Here is a 12,132-nt window from a genome sequence, read left to right on the forward strand (position 1 = left end):
CTAATCTAAGATGTCTTAACCTATAAAGTTGTTGGCTTTAAGCCTTTTCATGACTAGGAAGGACCCAATGCAACAATATTTAGCTTCTAATACACTATAAGCTACTTTAATCATGCATGGGCCAAAAGGGAATGACCGAGGAACCATTTTATGGATCTATAGGTCCTAAAATGCATGAAAGGACAACTACAATTCCCCGAAGTGATCTAAACTCATAAAGGTCCAATCTTGGGGACAAAAGTTCATAAAACATCAACCATGAAGATTTATAGACAGGCTTGCCAATGTATAGACTTTATACTTGAAAACGATGCACAAAGAGGGAAGGTTTCAGGATCTACAAGCTTGCTAGCATCCACTCCTTCTTCTCAAGTGTCATTCTTCCACTACAAGCACCAAGAACACCTAAAAACTTGCAAAAGCTCACACAAGGAACACAACTCAAGATTAGGGTTTTAGAGAGGGTTTGGAGGTTGATAAGGATGCTCAAATGAAGACATAATGTTCTTTAAATAGGGGGCAACCCTTAAAATGAGGGTTTGAAATCTGGGCTAGTACGCCCGACATACCACACATACGCTCATCATACTACCTGGCTATCCGTGATCATGCACGCTGCATGAGTACGCTACATATACTCTTATGTACGCCATGCGTACGACAAATTTCGTGAGCATTTTACTTCAAGGGACCAAATGTGCAACTTTTGATAAAGATTTAAGAGATAATAAAATATACCTGATTTCAGGATATGATAATTCTCCCCTACTAGAATCAGACTTCGCCCTTGAAGTCATCCTCAGGAAACAACTTAGGATATTGCTCATGTATCTCGGACTCAGGTTCCGATGTCCATTCCGAACCTCTCGGGTGCTGCCACTGAACTTTGACAAAGTTCACTACCTTATTCCTCAAGTTTTTCACTTTTTGATCCGTAATGGCCACAGGCTTCTCCAAATAGTTCAAGCAATCATCGACATGAATGTACTCTACAGGGACCACATTTATCTCATCAAATATACACTTCCTTAGCTGGGAAATATGGAAGGTATCATGAATCTATCTCAACTCCTCCGGTAGCTCTAACCGGTAGGGCACCTTGCCCATACGGACCAAAACCCATAAAGGGACAATGAACCTGAGGCCCAGCTTGCCCCACTTCCTGAAACGGATAGCACCCTTCCAGGGTGACAACTTCATGAGCATTAGATCTCCCACCTGAAACTCTAGCTCAGAGCACCATCGATCCGCATAACTCCTTTGGCAGCTCTGTGTTGTTAGCAATCTTTGTCGAACCTGTTGTATAAGGCCAATCATCTTGAACACTACCTCCATGATCCCTATGACCCTCTATCCCACCTCACCCCAACAAATAAGAGTCAGACATCTTCAACCATAAAGGAGCTCGAATGGGGGGCATACCGATATTGGCATGATGGTTGTTGTTATAAGAAAACTTAGCCAATGAAAGATAGGAGTCCCAACTCCGAACAAATCAATAACACATGCACATAGCATATCCTCGAGTGTCTGAATCATCCGCTCGCTCTGCCCGTCCCTTTGCGGATGGTATGCGGTATTTAAGTGTAGATGGGTACCCAACTCCTCATGATATCTCTTCAAGAACCTAGAAGTAAAGCGCACATCCTGTTTAGACACAATAGACGTTGGCACCCCATGCCGAGCCACCACCCCTCGAACATAAATCTCGACCAACTTCTCTGCATAAGAGTTCTCACTAATGGCTAAGAAGCAAGCACTCTTCGTCAAATGATCCACTATCACCCAAATAGTGTTAACACCCCTCACAATCCTCGGTAACTTTGTAATGAAATCCATGGTAATCCACTCCCACTTCCTTAGGGGAACCTCCGGCGGCTGTAACTTTCCATGAGGGTGCTAGTGCTCAGCCTTGACCTTCTGGCAGGTCAAACATCGCTTTACAAACCAGACCATATCTCTCTTCATACATGGCCACCAATAATTATGCTTCAGGTCGAGACACATCTTGGTAGCCTCCGGGTGGATGGAAAATCTAGATTTGTAAGCCTCCTCCATCAGAAGCCATCGGGCCCCACTCGCATACGGTACCCATACCCACCCATGAAGAGTCAAGAGCCCTCGGCTGTCAATGTCAAAGGCTAAAATCTAACCGATCACTCGTTCACTTTTCCGATTTTCCTCTTTTATGGCCTCCGATTGTGCTTCCTTGATGATCTCTAGGACTAGAGTCATCACGGTCATCTACATGCACATATCCCGAATCGGGGAACTTTCCCCCCACCGACTCAAGGCATCGGCCACCACATTGGCCTTGCTCAGATGATACAAGATCTCACAGTCATTGCTTTTCACTACATCCAACCACCTTAGGTTCATCCATAAGATATCTCAGGCTCTTATGGTACGTGTAGATGGTACACTAAACACCATAAAGATAGTGGCGCCAAATTTTGAGGGCGAAAACGGTTGGATTAGGTGTCTAAGCCCATAACTATAATTAATATGTACATGACCCAAGACTAGCATGGTCCATTTCGAGTTGCCTTCACCAGAACAATTTGAAAGGATGGATATTTGAGAAAGAGGTTATTTGTGATTTATTAATATATTATAAGTATAATATATTAATTAAGAAATCATATTATTTAATTAATATTGGTCAAGAATTAATTTAGGATTAATTTAGTGATCGAAAGAGATTAATTCAATTAAGGGGACTGATTAAGTAAATCAGTAATACATATAGTTTGGGCCAATGATCCATGATTGATTAGTGATGGACTAAGTTTATGTGAGAGTCCATGAAGTGTTAGTCCATAAGGCTTATCATATGGATTATTGGATTAAAGGCCCAAGGAATAAATTAGGGTTTACAAGTTGAAACCCTAGGAATTCCACACTAGAAAAGTAACGCCTTAGCTCCAAATTCACCACCCCAAGGGTTGTAAGAGAACCCTAGCCGATTTTGGTGGTTCTAGCCTCTCTCTCTCAAAGTCCTCCATTTGTTCATGGTGTTTGTGAGTTGTTTAAGGCATCACACTTGAGGTGCTTAGCTCTTGAAAGGCCAACAACTACAAGCTACAAGTAAGAGATATTCTTCTAACTAGTTTTATGATTCATGTATCAAATTGTATGCTAGTTGTAGGCTTCATGCTTTGGATAATTTTTTGTTGCATGTATAACTATAGAAAACTTAGATCCAAAGCATTAGGGTTGTATATGCACCATAGGAGTGTTATAGTACATAAAACCCAACAGTGGTATCAGAGCCATGGGTAGTTTTCTGTTATATAGATGCATTGTTTAATTGTTCAAAGTTTAAAAACCTAAAAAAATTGTTGTCTGACTGTTGGACTCGACGAGTTGGCTCACATGACCATGAACTCGACGAGTCCATAGCCTGGCTCGACGAGTTGGATCATTAGATGGAAGATTTTTCGAGTTTTTGGCCTGTTTTGGATTAGGATCATTACCACAAAATGTTTTGGCTCGTAAAATTCGATTTTATTGATATGGTAATGATTGTCCCCATCTAATAACATGATGATTGTCAAATTCTAAAATAATTACTTGATTTTGTGAAAAACTAATTATTTGTAGAATTTGAAATTATCTTGCCATATGAATTGGATTAATTCAAATTAATAAAAGATAAAATTATATGATTATTTTATTAGTTTAAAATTTGAACTAAATGGCTTTGAAGAGGTTCATAACTTGCCCTCAAGTTATGGAACTTGGAAAGTCTTTTTTTATGACTAAAGAGAGTTATAAAAACTTGCCATCAAGTTTTGGAACTCAAACGTTTTTTAAGGAGTTACAAAACTTGCCACGAAGCTTGGGATTCAAGAGTTTTTGAATTAAGTTTTGGAATTTGAAAAGTTTAGTTAAAAGGTTTTAATTTTAAATATTGAATTCAAAAACATCTAGTAATTGAAAGGTTTCAAAAAGGTTCATAACTTAAAAATTAATTAAATAGTTTTTAATTTTGAATTTTTATGACCTTGATGCTTTGAATAGTTCAATTACACCTTATGGAATTTATTAAATTTATTAAAGTGTTTAATTAAAAGAGAATTAATAGTTTCATAATCATATGGTTTAAAGTTAATTAAATTAAGTGTGCAATTTATTAATAGATTAAACCACCAAGTATTTAAAAGTGTAAAATACACCCTTATACTATATAAAAATAGAAGTTTAATATATTATATATGTAAAAGTAAAAAGTAAGTCTTACCGTTAGTAGGCCTCATTCACGAAGCAGATCTATAAGGGGTGTTTAAGGAAGTGGCCTGTAAAATGACCGTCATTGGGTATCCACTCTTACCGACCGCACCCTTGACCAGTGGAGGGTCGTTAGCCGAACGGGTTTAACAGGACATTTAAATCCTCATTAAAAGTACGATGAAATATTAAGTAACTAAACCTTTTATAAATTCTCAATCTTATTTACTTCGGGAAAATGTGAATTTGATGTTATCCCATGAAATTGCACATTGCACCTTATTAGTCATTAGTGGAGCATGTGTGGTTAACCGACACACTAATATGGGACTAATAAAGGATGGAAATGGGTAGCTCGTAGTTCTTCAAAGATCAATGGAGCATGTGTGGGTAACCGGCACATTGATTAGGTGATAAATGACTTCGAGAGTACCAAGCTAATTTGCATGGTTATTCACACCTTCTTTGTGATCATTGGTATCCCACTTGCAAACTTGAAGGGCATAATCGAGATTAAACATGTCATTGAAAAGGTTCAATTAATCTCAAAGAATCTAGGAGTTTCAATTCATTTAAAACCTAATTCTCTTTTTCGTTTTTCATGGTGGAAATTGGTAAATCGTCATTTACCTACCTTCAAATATTTTACAATTAGATTACGGCATCCCTCTTCCGAATTGTAGAATATTGTGTTAGGTCCTAGCCTTAACATTTCATTTTGGGTGTTATATTAAGGACTTAAATCAACTAACTTGAATTTCTCCCTTGTAGATGTCTAGTTCTGACAACTATGATCTTCTCGAATCTTATGGAAAAAGCTTTCCTCATGAAGATGATGTTCCCAGAAATCATACTTCGCTTCCTCCACCTCCTCCAATAGTTCTTCCTAACCTACATGTTCGTCGACTTGAAAAGTTCAAGGTCACTCAAAGCATATTGGCTAGCAAACACCAAGATGGAAGGTGTGTGTGTGCACAATTCTTGGAGATGAAGTCACACATTGACAGGCTGGGAATGTTAGGAGTCGTTTTCTCGAGGAAGTTGGTTGTTGACTTGGTTCTTCAATCACTTCCTGAGTTATATATTGAATTCATAAAAGATTACTACATGACAGACCATGATGTGACCCTTATTGATCTTACCTATTTGCTAATTACTATTAAATCTGCAATGATTTGGCGCACTAGTAAAGCAAATATGATTGGAAGATCTACTTCCCAAACTTCCATGGACATTGACAATGGATACATTGGAAGTCCAGAAAAGTCTTCTCTTCTCAATAGAAAGGGATCAGCCATGGTCAAACCGTTTGACCAAATGGAAAAATGAAAGGCTAATTCTGAGATTGTCACGTGTGTCATTCCAAAAGAATCTGTTTGTTTCTATTGCCAAGAGAAGGGGCATTGGAAGTTTTCATATCTAACTGAAGGACCACAAGGATGGTAACGTCAAAATGTATGACTCTTCTTCAGGTAAGTCCACTATCTAACTCTATTAAGTTCCTAGTTCTAGATTTTTAATAACATAATGTGATAAGATTACATTTTGATGTTTTGTAGGATCGAAGAAGAGAAATGAAGATTAAAGAAAGTGCAGGCTGAGTCTGATCGCGAAGAGATGGATTTAGATCGCATGACTAGATGATCAGAGTTTTAAGCTACCGCTTAAGAGTTATGATAGATTGCTTAGAAATATGTAGCAACATAGTTATCATATGTATTTGCATTGTAAGGACAAGGTTTCCGCATTTTGTAAGTAATGAAAAAAATTTATTTTATCTTGTTTTATATTTCCTTACAATGGAATTTGTGAAAATTGTTGTTTGTATGTTTCTATTTTTAGCAATATGGATTTTATTCTTTCGTTTGTGGTAGTGTCTAAATTTACCAAAAAAGGAAAGATTCTCATCACCAAAGTTTCAACTAGACAGAAACTTGGAATCATGCAACTTGCATTGTATGATAAATGAGAACCTTCATCTTTGGGAAATTAAGACTAATTCCTTGTTCACATTTAGATGTGAGTCAAGTAAAGGACTAGGGGATCTAGTACACACTGTTTTGCATTGATCAGGTCCACCACAAAGATCGATAAGACTATTCATCATGATTTACTAAAAGTTAGTAAATAGGGTTATACTTATAAGATTAAGTGTAATTTTGAAACATTGAAAAAAGTTTCAATGTATAGCAGAACGAATAAGAAGAATTAATTAAGCAGAAAGATAAACGTTTCTCCAATCTGAAAGGAAAGGAGAATACTTTAGTATCGTGTTTTATGATCATATTAATGATTATGAAAACTATATCACAATTGATCCTCTAAGGACACCTTAGTGCATTTGTATGGCTAAGAAGAGGAATCAAGAATTGTTGAAATGGTTAAATCAATTAAGGTGAGTCATAGTTCGTTCCAAATTCGAGTCCTTGAGTCATTCTCCAAGATTGTGTCTTGAGTGACATGTCTTAAGTAGGTTTAAAACACATCATGAAAAGTGGAGTAGAAAATTTTTCTTGCTCATGCACATTTGATATTGGTAGTTGTGATGTCTTGGATAAGACAAAGACCAACTGAGACCAATTATATGAAGTGTCATTCATGATAAGAATCTGCACTAACTCTTGAATATTTGTTTGTCAAGAAATGTTACTTGAGAAGAGAATCTTATATGTCAAGAGGTTAGCGGGAGTCTTAAATTCCTTGAAAAGCTTTAAGAACTAATCAAGAGTAAACCTATTGTTAATCACTAGCACACGACTTGAGGTTTGTAACCTATCGTGTTGACATATTCTTGTTTCTGTGCCCATTCCAGTTAAAGTTGACTATGCATGTAAGTTCTATGAGTTCTCAATTATTTGCATAAGGTAAGGCACCTTGATCAGTGAAAGTTCATTAATCAGTAAGGGTGAGCTACATAACAACTTGGAAGACATAGTAGGCCCTTGTGCTGCCAAGTGGCAAGAAATTAAGATTGAACAAGTTCAGTCCATATGAGTTTTAATTTGTCATAGACCTTGTCTTATGATAATGGTTGGGAATGACAGATTCACATGGATGGGAACACATACACCATAAAATCTAAGTGACATAAGGTTTTTCTCCAATTCATGAAAATGATTGTGAGGAAACGCTTTCACTAAGTAGATTTCAAGGAGATAGCAGTTGTGTTAATTGCATTCTCAAATTCAATTTTGATTACGGCATACCTCTTCATAGTTCGAATTGTGAGAAATGGCAAATAGTTTGAACATTAAAAATTTATTGCTATAAATTCTGAAATAGTTTAGACACACATATGGGCTTTCTAATAAAAGGTATATGAGCTTAGATAAAGGCTTATCGAAGCATCTCGTATAAGAAATCTGAACTTCGGTAAGAAAGTCAATAAAGTATTGATTTCTAGAAGTCCAGCTGATTTCTGGATACATGTCAAACCTAGTGGGAGCATAAGTGTTATGCTAGTAAGAATATAATTATCATGATAGTGGTAGCATGATTATTATGTGAAATGTTGCAAGTTAGCAATACTGGTTATAGTAAACAAAGGTTAAGAATTTGCAAAGTTGAAAAAAAATTGAAAAGTTGTTTCGCTATAGTAAGGGACATGATACTTATACTTTATTTCGAATCTAAAAGTTTAGATTGAAGTATTAATAAAACTTGGTCATGAGCATATATTAATACCATGTTGAAGTGGTTCAATATTGGAAATTCTATATGTGGAAATATTATAGCAAAATAATGGTCAAGTGTCATATCTTTATGTAAGACATTATGAATCGTATCCCATATGCTTCGGGAATAGGATTGATTTCATATGCTATAATATTCATGTGTTATGTTCTTCCAAATGCCTAGGGCATTAAGTGGGAAAAGGATTAGAACCTAACATGACTAAGGTAGTTAAACAACCATCAAGGACAATCTGAGGTATACCAAGGATTGGTTGCTTGTGGATAGTTAGTTGGAAGTATAGTAATGAATGGACCATATTGATATAATTCTGAATAGATAGGATTCTATTAAGAATAGGTAGTCATATGACAATTATGGAAAAGTTTCCATAATGGGAGATGGATATCAAGAATCTATGAGTAAGTTAGAAACTTTTATGCAAGAAGGATGTTCAAAGGAATGTGCTTTGAATATGAGACTTTGTATCTATGGAATTGTCTTGTAATAGTTTCCAATGGAAAGTTTTGTAATTGGCAAAGTCTTTGTGACTTGTGTACATAGTCGTTACGAAAGGATCACTACATATAAGCAATGAATCTAACAGATTACAGTAAGTGGCAAGGACTTGGTATTCTTACAATTACGATAACAATTTGAAATTGTGAAATGAGTGTCATTGGAAATGTTTACCATTGATCTATTTCACAAAGCAAGGACCATAGGTAAACATAGTGTGCATGCTTGGAGCATGGAATGACTATTGTTTGAATTCAAGTATTAAGTTGATCGGTCGAAACATTATATAATGAATAATGTGTAATCGATATGGTGACTAAATAAAAGGTATTTTATTTATATTCAAAAGTTTTGGGACCATATTGGATTCAATTATTCTTGTGTTTCATTTCGCATTTTTTGACTTCCTGAATAATAAGATTATTCAAACCATCCACAGTCGTTAATACTTTGGAAGTAGGTATTGAGGCAAGAATGTCATGAATCCGTCTATAGATTGTCTAAGTGTTAGACATGGCACAAGTTTGCTGCAGTATTCATGAATACTCCTGTAATAAGATTTGAGTATTGGATTAAACCCATGCTCATTTGAATCACTTCATCGATTTTATCATGAGTGATTGTAAGATGATAATATCTTATATTCTTCAAACAAAGAAATATGAGTTGTATTTTGCAAGTCAGTTACACATTGATGATGGGTAAACATGTTGGATTAGGTGTCTAAGTTCATAACTATTTATCAGACGTACTTGACCCGGTTGGCATGGTCCATTTGGGTTGCATGGCATTGCAACACTTGGATAGACTAAATGAGAGAAATGACACTTAAGGTTTATTAATATATTATAAGTTCTAATATATTAATAATATTATTTAATTAGTATTGATCAAGAATTAATTTAGAATTAATTTGGTGATCAAAAGGAGACTAATTAAATATATGGGGTTGATTGTGTAAATCATCCATTCTTTTATAGTAGGCTAATGATCCATGTTTTATTGGATTGGGCTAAAACCCATAAGATGCTCCATGGATAGTGCATGGAGGTTATAAACCCATGGATCATAGAATATGAAAAGCCATGTCAATTAGGGTTTACATGATGTAACCCTACTTGTGACACAACTATAAAAGGACCCCATGGCTAGCAAAATCGGCACTACTATGTGTAGAACAAAAGGGCTAGCCGATTTTGAGTGATAGTGTACTTCTCTCAAAGTTATTCCAAGAGATGTGGTGTTGTGTGAAACATTTGAGGCATCACACTTGAGGTCCTAGGCTCACAAGGTTCTCAAGGAATCCAAGCAACAAGAAATTTATGTTCTCCTACTAGCTTTTATGTTTCAAAGTTCCCCATGCCATGCTAGTTAGGTTAAGAACCTTGGAAAATCAAATTTGCATGTATCTTAGTAAAACATAGATCCATAGTTTTTGCATGTACACCTTAGGAGTGTTAGAATGCTCAAATCCCTTCAGTGGTATCAGAGCCTAGGCTTGTTTTCTTGATACTTGATGCAAATTGTTGAAAAAACTCAAGATTTATGCATTCTGTTGAGTGAACTCACCGAGTCCATAGGGGGACTCGACAAGTCCATGTGTTATTTCATCCTACTCATCGAGTAGGTTCTTGCACTCGACGAGTAGGAGGCGCTGAATGCAGATTTTCGAGTTTTGCTGCTGGAAATGGAAAAGAAACATTACCCTAAACTTCTTTGGCCTTATAAAACTTGTTTTAGATGGTGTAATGGTTATGCTAATCCATTTACAATGGCTATTATCAAAATTTCAAGTTTTATATGTGCTTTTATGATTCTTGAAATTGTTGATATGAATGTTCATGAACTTATGAGTTTGGTAGATCATAGGAATTATTTTGTTAGTTTAATTCTTCATATTAATGTGAGTTAATGGAATCCATAATCTGTCCTCAAGTTATGGATTATCAAAAGTCTTTCTTTTAAAGTCCATTAATAAACACATAGGTTACATAAAATAAAGAGTCTCTCATTTTAATAAACCATTAACTCATAAGTTATGGAAGATGAAAAGTTTTGAAAGTTACAAAACTTGCGCTCAAGTTTTGGAACATGTAAAGTCACTTTAAAAACATTAGTTCCAACCCCGAGAATTTTAAAATTTAAATTTCAACCATTATACTTTATAATATTATAAGTTAATAATATATATATATATATATATATATATATATATATATATATATATATATATATATAAGAACAAGTCGTTTTACCATTAGTAGGTCTCATTCACGAAGCCAGTCTATAAGGGGGTATAAGGTTGCTGCCTATAAAATGTTAGCTTAATGGGTGTCTACTCTCACCCACCGCTTCCTTGACTGGTGGAGGGTCGTTAGCCGAACGGGTAGGACAATGACTTTAATCCTCATTAAAAGTAGATGGTTATAAAGTAACTAAATGTTTTATAAATTCCCAATCTTAATTACCTTAGGAAAATATGAATATAGTGTTAACCCATGAAATTACACTTTGCACGTTGCTTAAGTCGTTAGTGGAGCGTGTGTGGTTAACTGGCACACTAACCTGGACTTAACAAGGTAGGAAAAGGGTGGCTTAAGGTTTATCACAGATCGGTGGAGCGTATGTGGTTAACCGACACATCAGTTAGGTGATAAACATTAAGAGTACCAAGTAATTTGCATGGTTAATTCACACCTTGTTCTGTGATCCTCGGCATCCCAGTCACAAAACCTGAAGAGCACATTCGAGATTGAAACATGCCATTAAAAAGTTCAATGAATCTCAAAGAATCAAGGAGTTTTAAAACCAATTAAAACCTAATAATACATTTCGTTTTTCATGGTGGAAATTGGTGAATCGTCATTCATTTACCTTCAAATATTTTATAGCTTGGATTACGGCATCCCTCTTCAAAGTTATAAAATATTGTGTTGGGTCGTAGCCTTAATATTACATTTAGGTGTCTTATTAAGGACTATCTTTATATCTAATCTAAAATTGTCCTTCCTTCTTTTTAGATGTCTGCCAACAATGTTGCGTCCGGCTCAAACCCTACCGGCTCCTTCTCTCTCATGAACCTTTGTGGGAGAGTCATATTTGATGGATCCAACTTCAATAATTGGATCAGGAACATCAGGATGGTCACTCGGTATGAGGACAAGGAATATGTCCTCGACAAGGAGCTTAAGGATCTTGATGAGTCTACCGCTACTCCCGAGGAGGTCGCTGACTTTAGGGCACATGAGAGAGATACCACCAAAGTGGCATTTATCATGTTGGCCACGATGACAGTCGAGCTCTAAAAGTCTTATGAGGACTATTACCCTTTTGAGATGAACCAGGACTTAATGGACCGCTACCGTCAAAGTGCTCTTCAAGAGAGGTATGAAATCATCTCCCCATGATAACAACCCAAATGAAGGATGGTGAACCCATCACGGGCAACATGCCGAAAATGCAAAGATTCATGGATCGTTTGCTGAAATTGAATGTGAACTTTCCCAAGGAGTTGGCAATTGACATCATTTTGCACTCCTTACCTCTTTGTTATGATCAATTTAGAATGACATATCACATGAACAAGGAGGAAGTTACACTCAACAAACTTCAAGGACTTTTGAAGAGTGCCGAAAGTGGTCTCAAAAGTAAATCGGTTGTTACCACTCCTACTCTTACCACAACCCCTATCTTGGTAATCGGGCAAGGTAA

This window comes from Lactuca sativa, chromosome 4 (assembly GCF_002870075.4).
Source record: "Lactuca sativa cultivar Salinas chromosome 4, Lsat_Salinas_v11, whole genome shotgun sequence".
In the NCBI taxonomy this organism is placed as follows: domain Eukaryota; kingdom Viridiplantae; phylum Streptophyta; class Magnoliopsida; order Asterales; family Asteraceae; genus Lactuca; species Lactuca sativa.